Source organism: Micromys minutus, assembly GCF_963924665.1.
Source record: "Micromys minutus genome assembly, chromosome: 30".
NCBI classification, from domain to species: domain Eukaryota; kingdom Metazoa; phylum Chordata; class Mammalia; order Rodentia; family Muridae; genus Micromys; species Micromys minutus.
In genome coordinates, this window is record NC_137965.1 from 14,937,757 (window position 1) to 14,951,492 (window position 13,736).

Consider the following 13,736-nt stretch of genomic DNA (forward strand, 5'->3'; position numbering starts at 1 on the left):
AATATAGCCTGAAATCGAGTTTTAGGGGTTTATCAAACTGAACCTTGGTGCTGGGCAATGAGATCAATCATAAGGAGACAGGAACGGTTGTGTCAGCAGCATGCACGGCAGGATACAGCAACAGACACTGAAAAGACTGGTCACTGTGGGAATTGATGGCAGCATGAAGTCACAAGAAAGGAGCACACTGGAGGTAGGTAGGGGATGCTAAAGCCTCAAGATCCAGGCAGCAGACAATGTGGTTATGTGTGCTGTCCAAAGAAGAAAACACGTTTCTAATCCATACCGCTGATCTTAAGTAACGAACCTTCCTTTTACATTTGTCAAATGCTATAGAAGATCCACAAAGGAAGAAGAGTATAAAGACACCGTGGCACTTAAAAATCTAATATTGTTCTATAAGTTTACCTTCACATATGGTAATAGTTTCATGAAGATTTTTTTTTAATGGTAACAAAACAAAAGAAAGTCACAAAAACAAGGCACCTAAAAATACATCAATGGAAGGAGCTGGGAAATGCTTTTATTCCAGGTGTGAAACCTAAGTGCAATTTTGAGATCCGTGTGAAAAAGGGAAAGGTGTGTTAGCACATGCTCTTAACCCAAGCACTAGGCAAGAGAAAGCATACTTCCAAGAAAGGAGGAGGGTGATACCTGAAGAATGACAGCTGTCTCCTGGCTTTCATTTGCAGTCACACACACGTACACCTGCAGACACAAACTGAAAAAATATAAAATGCATTGGTAGGCATCCAAACAGTATGGGAGACACCTCTGGTAGAGACCTCAACTACGACCTGATGATATCCCTAGTCTTTGAGCTGTGGACAAAGCGACCTCTTAATATATTCCCCCAATCTTGCCATAATAGTCATAAGATAATTAGGTCAACACTGAGATGGAGTAAAGATAGGCTAAGATAATTTCAGACCTACAACACTCCAACTCTCCTCAATCCTACGAGGTCGAACTGGTGAATCTCAGCCTTGGTGAATCTTTAACACAGGTAAGTCTTTTGTTCCTGGAACCCTCCATTCACAGTCTTTTATGCTATGTCAGAGCATTTTGCATCCAGTGAGGCAGGGCAGAGTGTAGGCTGAAAATGGCTCCTGACAATGGAAGACCATTGTGCCTGAAGCTTGGTGACCAGAATTTCCCGACATGCTCCACATTAGCAGAGTGGTTCCCTACGCCTGGGCACTGAGCCCTGGGTAATGTTCCTTTTTTTGAGGGCCACTCCGCTCTTCTGTTTCATTTTCTCTGCGACTCTCTTTAGCATCCACTGATTGTCTAAAATTACCAGAAAACACAAAAATCGAGAAAGGGAACGGGGAGGAGATGAATGATATAGCACATGGCTTTTTATTTTAGAAAATGTAGTCCTTAAAATGACTTGCTGTAGTGAGGCAGAGCCAAGGAGTGCACACATGGAAATCACTGTTTTTCACAAGCTGGGGTGGTTCAGGCAGACAGTTCTACATTACAGTCAGAATGGGTTTCTTCTATTCTAGGAAAACTCCTAAGGAGGGACCTAGCAGAGGATGAAAAGTGATCCATCTCTCTGAAGTCTGGTGGGCAGATACAGGTGATGCATGTCCCACGAATAGGTGGATCTCTCTTTGTCTCAGGGATGGTTTGGTAGATCAAGCAAAGCCATTGTGTTCATGCCAAATTATTGAAATAAGATAAAGATGAACACTGGGTGTGTGCTTTTGTATAAGTGACAAAACAGACAAACAAAAAACCCACAAAGCAAAAAAACCAACCAAACAAACAAACACAAAATAGCTTAAGACAGAGAAAGTGTTGCTAAGATGTCTGCATCATCAGCATCCATCTTTGCAGTTCAGGTGTTTCTAAATCCTTTTGTGTGCTTTCAGATTTGTTGTCCTGATGTTGTCGTTAACAGCTGCAAAGAAGAAATTATCAGTGAGGTCAGAGGCTGCCAAGAGGGAACGCTTAAGTATTGATTTTATTTGGCAAGTTTAGCAGCAGAGAAGCTGGGTTTCTGTAACCCTGGCAACAGTTTTAGTGATCAGGTTTAGTAACATTAAAGGAAACTTTTCTTAATTGCTAGTCAATTAAATCTTATTTATCAAATCTAAGTGTTATAGCACTGTTTAAAGCAATCTGCAAGAAAAGTCAGCTTCTAATCTAGTGAGACATTAAGGCAACTGAATACAAAGACATGAATCTCACTCACACCCACTGCCTGCTTCCCCTTAGAGTACAAACTGTGAAGTCTGAAAAGAAATTTGCAATTTAAATGTTAGCTGAAGGGCTGGCGATGGCGCAGTGATTAAGGGCATATGCTGCTCTTCCAGTGTAGATCTGAATTTGGTTCCTAGAACCCATGTCCTGCAACTTAGAGCTTTCTGTAACTCCAGTTCTGAGAATCCTACACTCTGTTCTAGCCATTGAGGCACCCCACACATCTCTCTCTCTCCCCCCACCCCTCTCTCTTTCACACACACACACACACACACACACACACACACACACATCCCTACCACAGAATATTGAAATAGTAACTGCATTTAATATTTAATCACTAGGTTTAATATTAATAACCCAATACAAAGTACATTATGTAGCTTTTGGTTTAGGTGTGCTCAGGTTCTTTTTAACATATGACTTAAAAATATTTAACACAAACTTAATATTTGAAGCTCATTTTTCCCATTACGACAGTGCTGATTCCAGTGTGTAATTTTCTATGAGTTTAAACATGAATTTAATTGCATGAATTATGCTTTCTTCAAGTTAAATCAAATAAGACGGAATGATCTTTGTGTGTGAGTAGACGGCACTATAAGCCTCTGAGTTAATGTTAAGTTAAGAAGAGTATCAGGCAGCCATCAGTAAGCTAACTGGCTGACTTGAAAAACATTATATCGATACTTTTTATCTAGATATTTTCCTCCTATGATGGGGATGTTTATAGAATCTTTGTCAAGGGAAGCTTAGATTTACTTATCAAAAGAAGGCATGCTTATTTATTAAAAAAATTCAGCTGGATGAGTTATGTTTGTGTGTGTGTATGTATGTATGTTTGGGTTGTGTATGGAATGTGAGTGTGATATGTGTCTTTGTTGTGGTGTGTATATGTGTGGTATATGTATGTCACGTGCAGGATGTGTGTGGTGTATGTGTGTGTGTGGTATAAGTGGTGTGTGTGTGTGTGTGTGTGTGTGTGTGTGTATAAGTGTGTGTTTGTAGTTAAATTCTGATTCTGCATATGAGAGAAAATACATGGAATTTCATCTTTCCTTCTATAAAACTATCTTCACTAAGAAAGTCCCCAAGCCCCCCCCCCCACCAGCATCATTTAAAACCCTGTCAACAAGTTAAATCAGGCCTACCTCACCACCCAGATTTGCTTGTATTGGCCGATGTCTTCTAAGTTAGTTAATTATGTATTTGGCTCATCTATAAGATGTGTTTGCATCCTTGCCTAGGTTGCTACTTTAATGAGGAAGGACTATAGTTTGACCTTGCCGCCATCACAGAAACCCACCTTACCCACGGCTTCTTTTCTCCACTGTGTTTTTCTAGCCAGTAATTCTCTTTTTTTAATTGGTTATTTTGTTTATTGATATTTCAAATATTATCCCCTTTCCCAGTTTCCCCTCCATAAATCCCCTATCCCCTCCTACCTCCCAATGCCTCTATGAAGATGCTCCCCTACCCGCCCACCTACTCTTGCCTCAGTGACCTAGCATTCACCTACTCTGTGTCATCAAGCCTCCACAGGACCGGGGGCAGCCCTCTGAGTAATTCCAGATAAGGCCATCCTCTGCTACATATGCAGGTGGAGCCAAGGGTCCCCCCCATGTGTACTCTTTGGTTCCTGCTTTAGTCCATACGAGCTTTGGGGAGTCCGATAGGTTGATACTGTTCTCCCTATGGGGTTGCAAACCTCTTCAACTCCTTCAGTTCTTACCTTAACTCCTCCACTGGGGTTCCCATTCTTAGTCTGGTGTTTGGCTGCGAGCATCCACATATGTATTTGTCAGGCTCTGGCAGAACCTCTCAGGGACAGCTACACCAGGCTCCTGTCTGTAAGTGCTTCTTGGCATCAGCAATAGTGTCTGGATTTGGTGTCTGCCGATGGGATGGATCCCCAGTGGGGCAGCCTCTGTATGGGCTTTCCTTCAGTCTCTGCTCTTCTCTTTGTCCCTGCATTTCCTTTTGATAGGATGAATTCTGAATTAATACTTTTGGGATGGGTGGGTGGGTGGCCCCTCCCTCAACTGGGGGCCTTACTTATCCACTAGATATGGTCTCTACATGTTCTCTCTCCCCTTTGTTGGGTATTTTAGCTAATGTCTTCCCAATTGGATCTTGGGAACCTCTTGGGTTCTAGTGGCTACCCCCACTTCCCCCTCCTCCACTGCTGCACACTTTCATTCAAATTCCTGGCCATCTGTATTTCTCCCTTATCTTCACCTTATCTGAATTGGTCCCCTTTCCCCTTCCCCCTCCACTCTCCCTCCCAGGTCCCCCCGCCCTCTGCTTCCCAGAGATTATTTTTTCCCCCTTCTGAGTAGGACTGTGGCATCCACAGTTTGGTGTGATCTTCCCTTCTTGAGTTTCATTTGGTCTGTGAGTTGTATTGTGGATGTTCTGAGCTTCTTCTTCTTCTTCTTCTTTTTTCTTTTTTTGACTAATATCCACTTATCAGTGAGTACCTACCATGTGTGTTCTTTTGTAACAGTGTTACCTCACTCAGGATGATAATTTCTTTTCTTCCTTTTTTCCTTAATTTAATTGGATATATTTTATTTATATTTCAAATGTAATCCTCTTTCCTAGTTTCCCTTTCATTAACCCCCTATCCTATGCCCCCTACCATGCTTCTATGAGGGTGCTCACCCACCCACCCACCCACTCCTTCCCACCTCCCCACCCTAACATTCCCCTACACTGGGGCATCAAACCTTGGCAGGACCAAGGGCTTCTCCTCCCATTGATGCCCAACAAGGCCATCTTCTGCTACATGTGCAGCTGGAGCCATGGGTCCATCCAAGTGTACTCTTTGGATGATGGTTTAGTCCCTGGGAGCTCTGGTTGGTTGGTATTGTTGTTCTTATGGGGTTGCAATCCCCTTCAGCTCTTTCAATCCTTTCTCTAACTCCTCCATTGGGAACTCTGTCCTCAGTTCAGTGTTCGGCCGTGAGCACCTACTTCTGTATTTGTCATTATCTGGCAGAGCCTTTTAGGAGACTGCTATATCAGGCTCCTGTCTGCATGCGTGTCTTGGCATCAGCAATATTGTCTGTATTGTCTGAGTTTGGTGGCTGTATATGGGATGGATCTCCAGGTGTGGCAGTCTCTTCTTGCTGGGCCTTTGTTTCAGTCTCTGCTCCAAACTTTGTCTCTTTATTTCTTCCTGTGAATATTTTCATTCCCCCTTCTAAGGAGGACTTCTAAGCATCTGCACATTGGTCTTCCTTCTTCTTGAGCTTCATGTTGTCTGTGAATTGTATTTTTGGTATTTTGAGCTTTTGGGCTATTAAACACTTGCCATGTGGGTGTGTGCATGCGCGTGTGTGTGTGTGTGTGTGTGTGTGTGTGTGTGTGTGTGTGTGTGTTTGTGGTTGGGTAACCTTTCTCAGGATGATATTTTCTAGTTCCATCTATTTTCCTAAGAATTTCATGAAGTCATTGTTTTTAATAGCTGAGTAGTACTTCATTGTGTAAATGTACCACATTTTCTGTATCCATTCCTCTGTTGAAGGATATCTGGGTTCTTTCCAGGTTCTGGCTAGTATAAATAAGGCTGCTAAGAACATGGTGGAGCATGTATCCTTGTTATATGTTGGGGCGTCTTTTGGGTATATGCCAAGGAGTAGTATAGCTGGGTCCTCAGGTAGTACTATGTCTACTTTCTGAGGAACTGACAGAGTGGTGGTATCAGCTTGCAATCCCATCAAAGGAGGAGTGATCCTCTTTGTCTACATCCTCACTAGCATCTGCTGTCACCTGAGTTTTTGATCTTAGCCATTAGCCATTCTGACTGGTATAAGGTGAAATCTCAGAGTTGTTTTGATTTGCATTTCCCTGATGACTAAGGATGTTGAACATTTTTTTTTTTTTTTTTTTTTTTTTTGGCCATTTGATATTCCTTAGTTGAGTATTTTGGATATTAACCCTCAATTGGATGTAGGATTGGTCAAGATCTTTTCCCTATCTGTAGGTTGCAGTTTTGTCCTATTGATAGTGTCCTTTGCCATACAGAAGCTTTTCAATTATATGATGTCCCATTTGTCGATGATTGGTCTTAGAGATTAAGCCATTGGTGTTCTATTCAGGAACATTTCCCCTGTGCCCATGTGTTGCTCTTCCCCACTTTCTTTTCTATTCGTTCTAGTGTATCTGATTTTACATGGAGGTCCTTGATACACTTGGACTTGAGCTTTGTACAAAGAGATAAAAATGGATCAATTTGCATTTCTCTACATGCTGACTGCCAGTTGAACCAGCATTATTTGTTGAAAATGCTGTCTTTTGTCCACTGGATGGTTTGGCTTCTTTGTCAAAGATCAAGTGACCAAAGATGTGTGGGTTCATTTCTGGGTTTTTAATTCTAATTCATTTATCTACCTGCTTGTCTCTGTACCAATACCCTGTGTTTTTTATTACTATTGTGCTGTAGTATTAGGTCAGGGATGGTATTTCCCCAGATGTTCTTTTATTGTTGAGAACGGGTTTGCTACCTTGGATTTTTTGCTATTCCAGATAAATCTGACAATTGCTCTTTTTATCTCTGTGAAGAATTGAGTTGAAATTTAATGGGGGGATTGCATTGAATCTGTAGATTGCTTTTGGTAAGATGTTCATTTTTACTATGTTGATCCTGTAATCCATGAGCATGGGAGATCTTTACATCTTCTGAGGCCTTCGGTTTCTTTCTTCAGAGACTTGAGGTTCTTGTTATGCAGGTCTTTCACTTGCTTGGTTAGAGTCACACCAAGATGTTTTATATTATTTGTAACTACTGTAAAGGGTATTGTTTTCTAATGGCTTTACTAGCCAGTAATTCACTCAACAGTATTTGCCACATTGTGATGGTTTGCAAATGCTTGGCCCACTGAGTGGCACTATTAGAAGTTGTGGCCTTGTTGGATTCAATGTCTTACTGTGAGTAAGGGCTTAAGACCCTCACTCTAGCTGCCTCAAGTAAGTATTCTGATAGCAGCCTTCAGATTAATATGTAGAACTCTCAGCTCTTCCTTCACTTTACCTGCTTGGATGCTGCCATGGTCCTACATTGAGGATAATGGACTGAACCTGTGAACTTATAAGTCAGCCTCAATTCAATGTTGTCATTTCTAAGACATTCCATGGTCTTGGTGTCTGTTCACAGTAGTAAAACCCTAACTAAGACACATACAGTGTAAAACATGACTGCACAAGATCCTATAAAGTTAATACAATAGATTTTATTGCTGTTAAGAAATTATGCTAGAGCTGGATGGCAGCTACCTTTAATTTCACACTTCAGAAGCATAGCAGGTAGATTTCTGAGTTGGAGGGCTGCCTGGTCTAGAGTTGAGTCCCAGGACAGCCAGAACTACAGGGTACACACAGAAACCCTGTCTCAAAAAACAAAATTAACAACAACAACAACAAAAAACAAAACAAAAAAATTAGATTTTTTTCATGAATTCCAAGAAAGAATGATTATGTTAAGTACTTTAAGAAATAACTGTCATCATTGTGAAAGCTATTAAAATTATTCAGTAAAATTTAACATATTTAGCATGAGGCAATGTGACAAAATCTTTTATACCTCAATTGTAACCTAAATTCTAAATTTCTCTCAGATGCTGATATGCTTTTAATATGGAACAATATATAATATTATAAATCTTTCAAAGAAAATAAATATTCCCAAGTATTTATCTGTAAATGTATTTAATTACAAAGGACATTCTACAGATATGCCTGTGTGTATATATTTATGTATGTACACACAAGGAAAACATATATTAACATAAGGAAACTCATTTATTTGTTAGTTTGTGTAAGATGTGAAATTATAAAGTGAATTCTAACATGAATATGTCACTCTTGCTTAGTTCATAAAGATAACACTAATGATGTTTAGGTGTCAGGGAGACATTTGGTTAGATTTAATTCCAAATTAATGAGGTCACTCTATACTGAGTGATTGGCTAGTTCTCTACTGGCATTAAAGACTCTTAGGCCTGTTTGTTTTGCTATACTATTGAGAAGGCAACTAAATAAAGGTCACACTATCAGACTCTTAATTTTACTCTCCTATGAATGCTACATTCCTGTGCTTTTGGATGGTTGTCTTTCATCGCCTGCATTTCTGAACTCTTAAGGCTCAGGGTCATGTTCATTAGCAATAAAAAGTAACAGTGGTGGATGAGCGGTTACCACATGTCAAAATATTCACCAAGAACATTAGTTTGTCTCCTCTAAATCCTCACATACCATAGGCAGTAATTTCCATTGCTCACCCTGCCCTCCAGTAATCAGGAAACTGACCAAGAGACACAGATGATAAGTGGAAAGACCCTCCTTCACCCATACACTGTTGAGGACTATCTCTGTGCTTGATCTTCCTGGACCCTACCTGAACTGACTGCTCACAAAGACCGACAATATCATCACAGTAAAGAATGGAGGTCAGTAAGTGGGCGAGGGCTTATTAATTCTTTTACTATGTGTACTGGCTGCTTTTGTGTGTTAGCATGACCCTCAAGAGGAGAGGAAATGCCCCATGAGATCCAGCTGTAAAGTATTTTCTCAATTAGTGATTCATAGTGGGTGTTGCCATCCTTAGGCTGAGCAAGCCCTGGAAAGAAAGTCAAAACCAGGACCTCTCCATGCTCTCTGCAACAGTTCCTGCACCCAAGTTCCAGCCCTGCTTGAGTTCCAGACCTGACTTCCTTCAATGATAGATTGTATCTGGAATTATAAGCCCAAACAAACCTTTTCCTCCCCAACTCTCTCTTTGGTCATGGTGTTTTCCTCTAGCAATAAAAGCTGTAAGACACCATGACACAAATCACACCAGAATAGAATGAAATAAGTCAAAGCATATTCAGGGAGAAGAATGTGTTTTCTTTTCTTCCGGTTAGTGGCTTCTTCAGCATAGTCATTATAGGGTAAAATGATAGGTGTCAGAGGCTCAGGGTAGGGGAGGGGAAGTAGAAGTCGTTTAATGGGCATAGTTACCCTTTTGCAGGATGGAAGAGCTCAGAGGATAACAGCTGCATCCTGTTGATGCTTTTAATTCAATTGAAATGATCAACTAGGTAAAATTTTACACACACACATATATATGTGTATATGGTCAAAAATATTGAAATGCTAAGGTCAAATGAATAGAAATTTTATAATGGCCCTCTAATAAATGATATTATATTCCCCAAACAAAACAACAGCAAGTAGGTTCAGTGCAGACCAGTCCTGTGCTCAGAGCCTGTCGTTGATTCTTAGGGTGAAGGGTTGTTTACCTGTGGTCTGGACTGCCCCACCCAGCTAGCTCGCTTTTATCTCCTTTCCCTAGTCTATTCTGATCAGTCACACTGACTTCTGAGTTAGGCCAGTTTCTTTGTAGAATACACATGCTTCATAAGAATCTATGCGCTTGCAGAGCACTCAGAGGTGACATCAGACCCTTTGCTATCCTTCCCAAGCCCTCTTCTGTTTCGAGAAATGTAAGAAATTCATGGCTCCAGCTTGTCCTTGCTGGGCCTAACATGAAAAGACTGCAGAATCCGAGTTCGTTCAGAGCCTTCTCTCTCCTGTGCCTTCTCTGATGTCAGTGCCCTGGGAGGTCACCTTTTTGAGTCTCCCATTGACTAAAAGATCATAAAATCTAAAATCATTATGAATTTATTATGGAAACTTCTTTTCCCCTTTTGATTTCAAGCGACCATGTTCCCCAGAAAAGCATCCAGTCTCATGAAGTACATTGGTTTTTTTTTCAGAAATAGTTTAATGGCTTAAGAACATCTAGCAAAGAGGAAAGTGTGACCTGACCTATTAATGACGTGTGTGCATTTGCTTCTAGAATCTTCTCTTGTCTTTCATTCTCCACCAAATTCTGTCATTAGAAAATGCAGTCTTACCAACCTCTACATCTCTCTCTCTTGCTGGGGACCCCGGTATTAGAAATAAAATCATTTAGATAAAAAGGGCAAGATTGAAATGGCCTATTTAATAATTAGAGGCTTCAAAATAGGATTTTTTTTCCTCCTTTTATCCTTTCGTTGCTAATGTCTATACCACTTCAAGTTAAACAGAACATCTGTGTTAATGGTTCTATTTTGGTAGAAGGTAGATTAGCAATTGTTTCCAGAGAAGCTCACCTATCTCATGACTAGAGCTATTATAGTCAGCTAACCAAAATGAATAAAACCTGGACATCCCGGTGGTTTCTTGAGCTCTTCTGAGGATACATGAACCCTATACCCACCCTCTATCAGGCAATACATTATCTCTGAGCTTCTTATTGCTATTCTTACTGCTCATTATTTCATCTTATTACCAATATGAAGAAAATGCTACACAAAGAATTACTGTTCTATAGAGATCTATTCGTAATTCTTATTGCATTTTTAAAGACATTTTTAAATCCACAATGGGCACAATTTGTGAGATCTGGTGCTATAAAGGACTGCTTATTTCTTACAAGTCAGTAACCTAATCACAGTGTTGTTTTCTAGCTCTGCAAATATTTGAGAATGTTTCAGACCAAACAGATATTTTTGCATATGTATTGGGGAATGTTTCATTCCATATTTTCTCTTTATGTACAAATATATTTTTCTTTTTTTTAAATTTTTTAAAACGACTTTATTTTACAAAACAAAGATAAATGTACAGATTTTAAACATTTTTTTGCTTAAAATTATACATTTTTGTCAGTACTGTTTTTTTCAGATATTAAAATAATTTTTACATAAAACTATGTGAATATATTTTTTAGTCAGTACTTGATTTTTTCAAAGGCTTGACAGTATGCATTGAAAACCTAATAGTTACAATGAGCGTAAAGTACATGCAAAACAAAACACAACATGGAAATAGTCAAAGTCTTCTTGTTTTGTAAATATTTTTTGTTTTGTTTTGTTTTCTTTATTTCTTGAACTTCATACAGTCTGTGAGTTGTTTCTGGGGGAGTGCAAGCCTCTGGGGTTACCATCCCACTATCAGTGACTGCATATTATGTCTGTTCTTTTGTGACTGGGTTATCTCACTCAGGATGATATTCTCTAGATGCAGCCATTTTCTTAAGAATTTGGTTAAGTCATTGTTTCTGGTGGCTGAGTAGTATTCCATTGTTTAAATGTACCACAATTTTTGTATCCATTCATCTTCTAAATATATTTTTTTCATTCATTCATTATTTATAAAAAAAGTTCTAGGGTTGGGAGACTGCTCAGTGGGTAAAGTGCTTCCACATCAGTATGAAGAGCGGAGTGTGGAACACAGCACCCAAGTAAATGTCAGGTAGGCATGGTGATATAATTCCAGTGCTTGGAGACTGGAGACAGGCTCCCAGAGCAAGTTGGATATCTGGATTGACCAAATCAGTGTGATCTGGGTTCAACTGACATACCCTGACTCAAAACAAAAGGCAGAGAATAAACATCGAAGACAGCTGAGCTCAACCTCTGACCTCCAGACCTGAAAAAACACGGACTCTCATGCCACTGCATCTTACACATGCACACATTCCAAAACATGCATATACATACAGAAAGAACTTTCCATGGGAGAGGAGAAGCTATTTGTAAAATGATATAATGATAACAATTATCAAATAATAACACCAACAACTGACATCAATAGAAATTACAATTTTACTTATATGTCTTTCCTGAGGTTATTTTAAAAATGGGTTGTAGTCACTTCTGTGGTGCTATATAGGTTATCCAACAAACAAAACAACTTCTCCTTACTTTTATATTTGGACAGAGGAACAAAGAAAGACACAGTTGCTTAAAAACGACTTCCTTTCATTGTGACAGAGATATGTGCCATTGTTGGTCACATCACTCAAGGAAACAGATGGCAGATTAGAAGGTACCTAATGGATGAAGAATTGACAGCAACCAGGTGCCCTTCAAGACTAAGTTTGTCAGCTGGCTGCACTTTCAGAATGTCTTTGCGATATGTAGCAGAGGATGGCATTGTCTGGTATCAATAGAAGAGAAGCCCTTGGTCTTATAAAGGCTTGTTTCCCCAGTGTAGGGAAATGCCAGGGTGGTAAGGTGGGAGTGGGAGCATCCTCATAGAAGCAGGGGGAAAGGGATGGAACCGGGAAAGGGGATAACATTTGAAATGTAAAGACATAAAACATTCAATAAAAATGCAAAAAAAAAAAAAAAAAGGTCAGTGCTACTATAGGAGTAGATAATTTTAATTTTGAAAATGAGAAACAATGAATTCTTAAAACAACAACAAAAAAAAATGTCTTTGCAAGTGGGTTGAGGCCCAGAATGCCTTTGCTTTCTACTAGGCTGTATACTAGCTGAACTTAGATGACTCTTGCTATTGGCTTTTTATTTTCTGATCTGTATGCTAAGCACAGACGTTCTATGAAGCCAATAAGCCTTCAACATCTCAGCCTGTGTGGGAGTGCTTTCTGTTATCTAGGTAACTATTACTATCATTCATAATTCTTTCCTATGGGTATCTCTCAATTTTGAGTCCTGCCTGTCAATATTCCAAGTGATAGTCCACAGAACAATTGAAATCAGTCACTATTTGAATGACCCCAAACAACCACATATTTTAATGCATGTGAAAGTTGTCCTTGGGAAATTTTTTCCGGGACAGCTACTTTTTTTTTTTTTTTAATTGAACAACTTTATTTTAAAAAACAAAGATAAATGTACAGCTTTTAAAAGCATTATTTGTATAAAAGTATATGAATATATTTTTGTCAGGACTTGGTTTTTCTTAAAGTTTGATAGTGTGTATTAAGATCTTACTAGTTACAATGAGCATAAAGTACATATAAAACAAGATGTAACCTGGAATTAGTCAAAGTTTTCTTGGTGTGTAAAGATTAAGCATAATGGTTTTTCATTTTCTTTTTTTTTTTTTTCTTGAACTTCATATAGTCTGTGAGTTGTTTCTGGGGTGTTCAGAGCTTTCTGGGGTTAATATCCAATTATCAGTGACTGCATTTCAGTGTTCTTATATCTATTGAGGCTTATTTTGTGACGGATTAAATGGTCAATTTTGGAGTAGATGCCGTGAGGTGCTGAGAAGAAGGTGTATTCTTTTGTTTTAGGATGAAATGTTCTGTAGATGTCTATTAATTCCAAATTGGTTCATAACCTCTGCTAGTTTCACTGGGTCCTTGTTCAGTTTCTGTTTCCATGATCTGTCCATTGATGAGAGTGGGGTGTTGAGGTCTCCCATTATTATTGTGTGGGGTGCAATGTATTTTTTGAGCTTTAGTCAGGTTTTTTTTATGAATATGGATGCTGTTACATGTATTTTTCTATTACAAAATGTGTTTGTGCTATTATACGTATCTACAAATGAAAGCATCTGTACCTAAGTTTAGACCATGTAACTATGACATTATTATCGATTGTGTTCCAGGATTGTAAGCAGACAAGACTGAGAAAAACTTATAATTTGAGACAATATGTGTATTCATTATCTCAATGTATAGACCAGGCATATATCTATCTCATATGGGTGGATATGTGGTATATATATGGCATATGTTA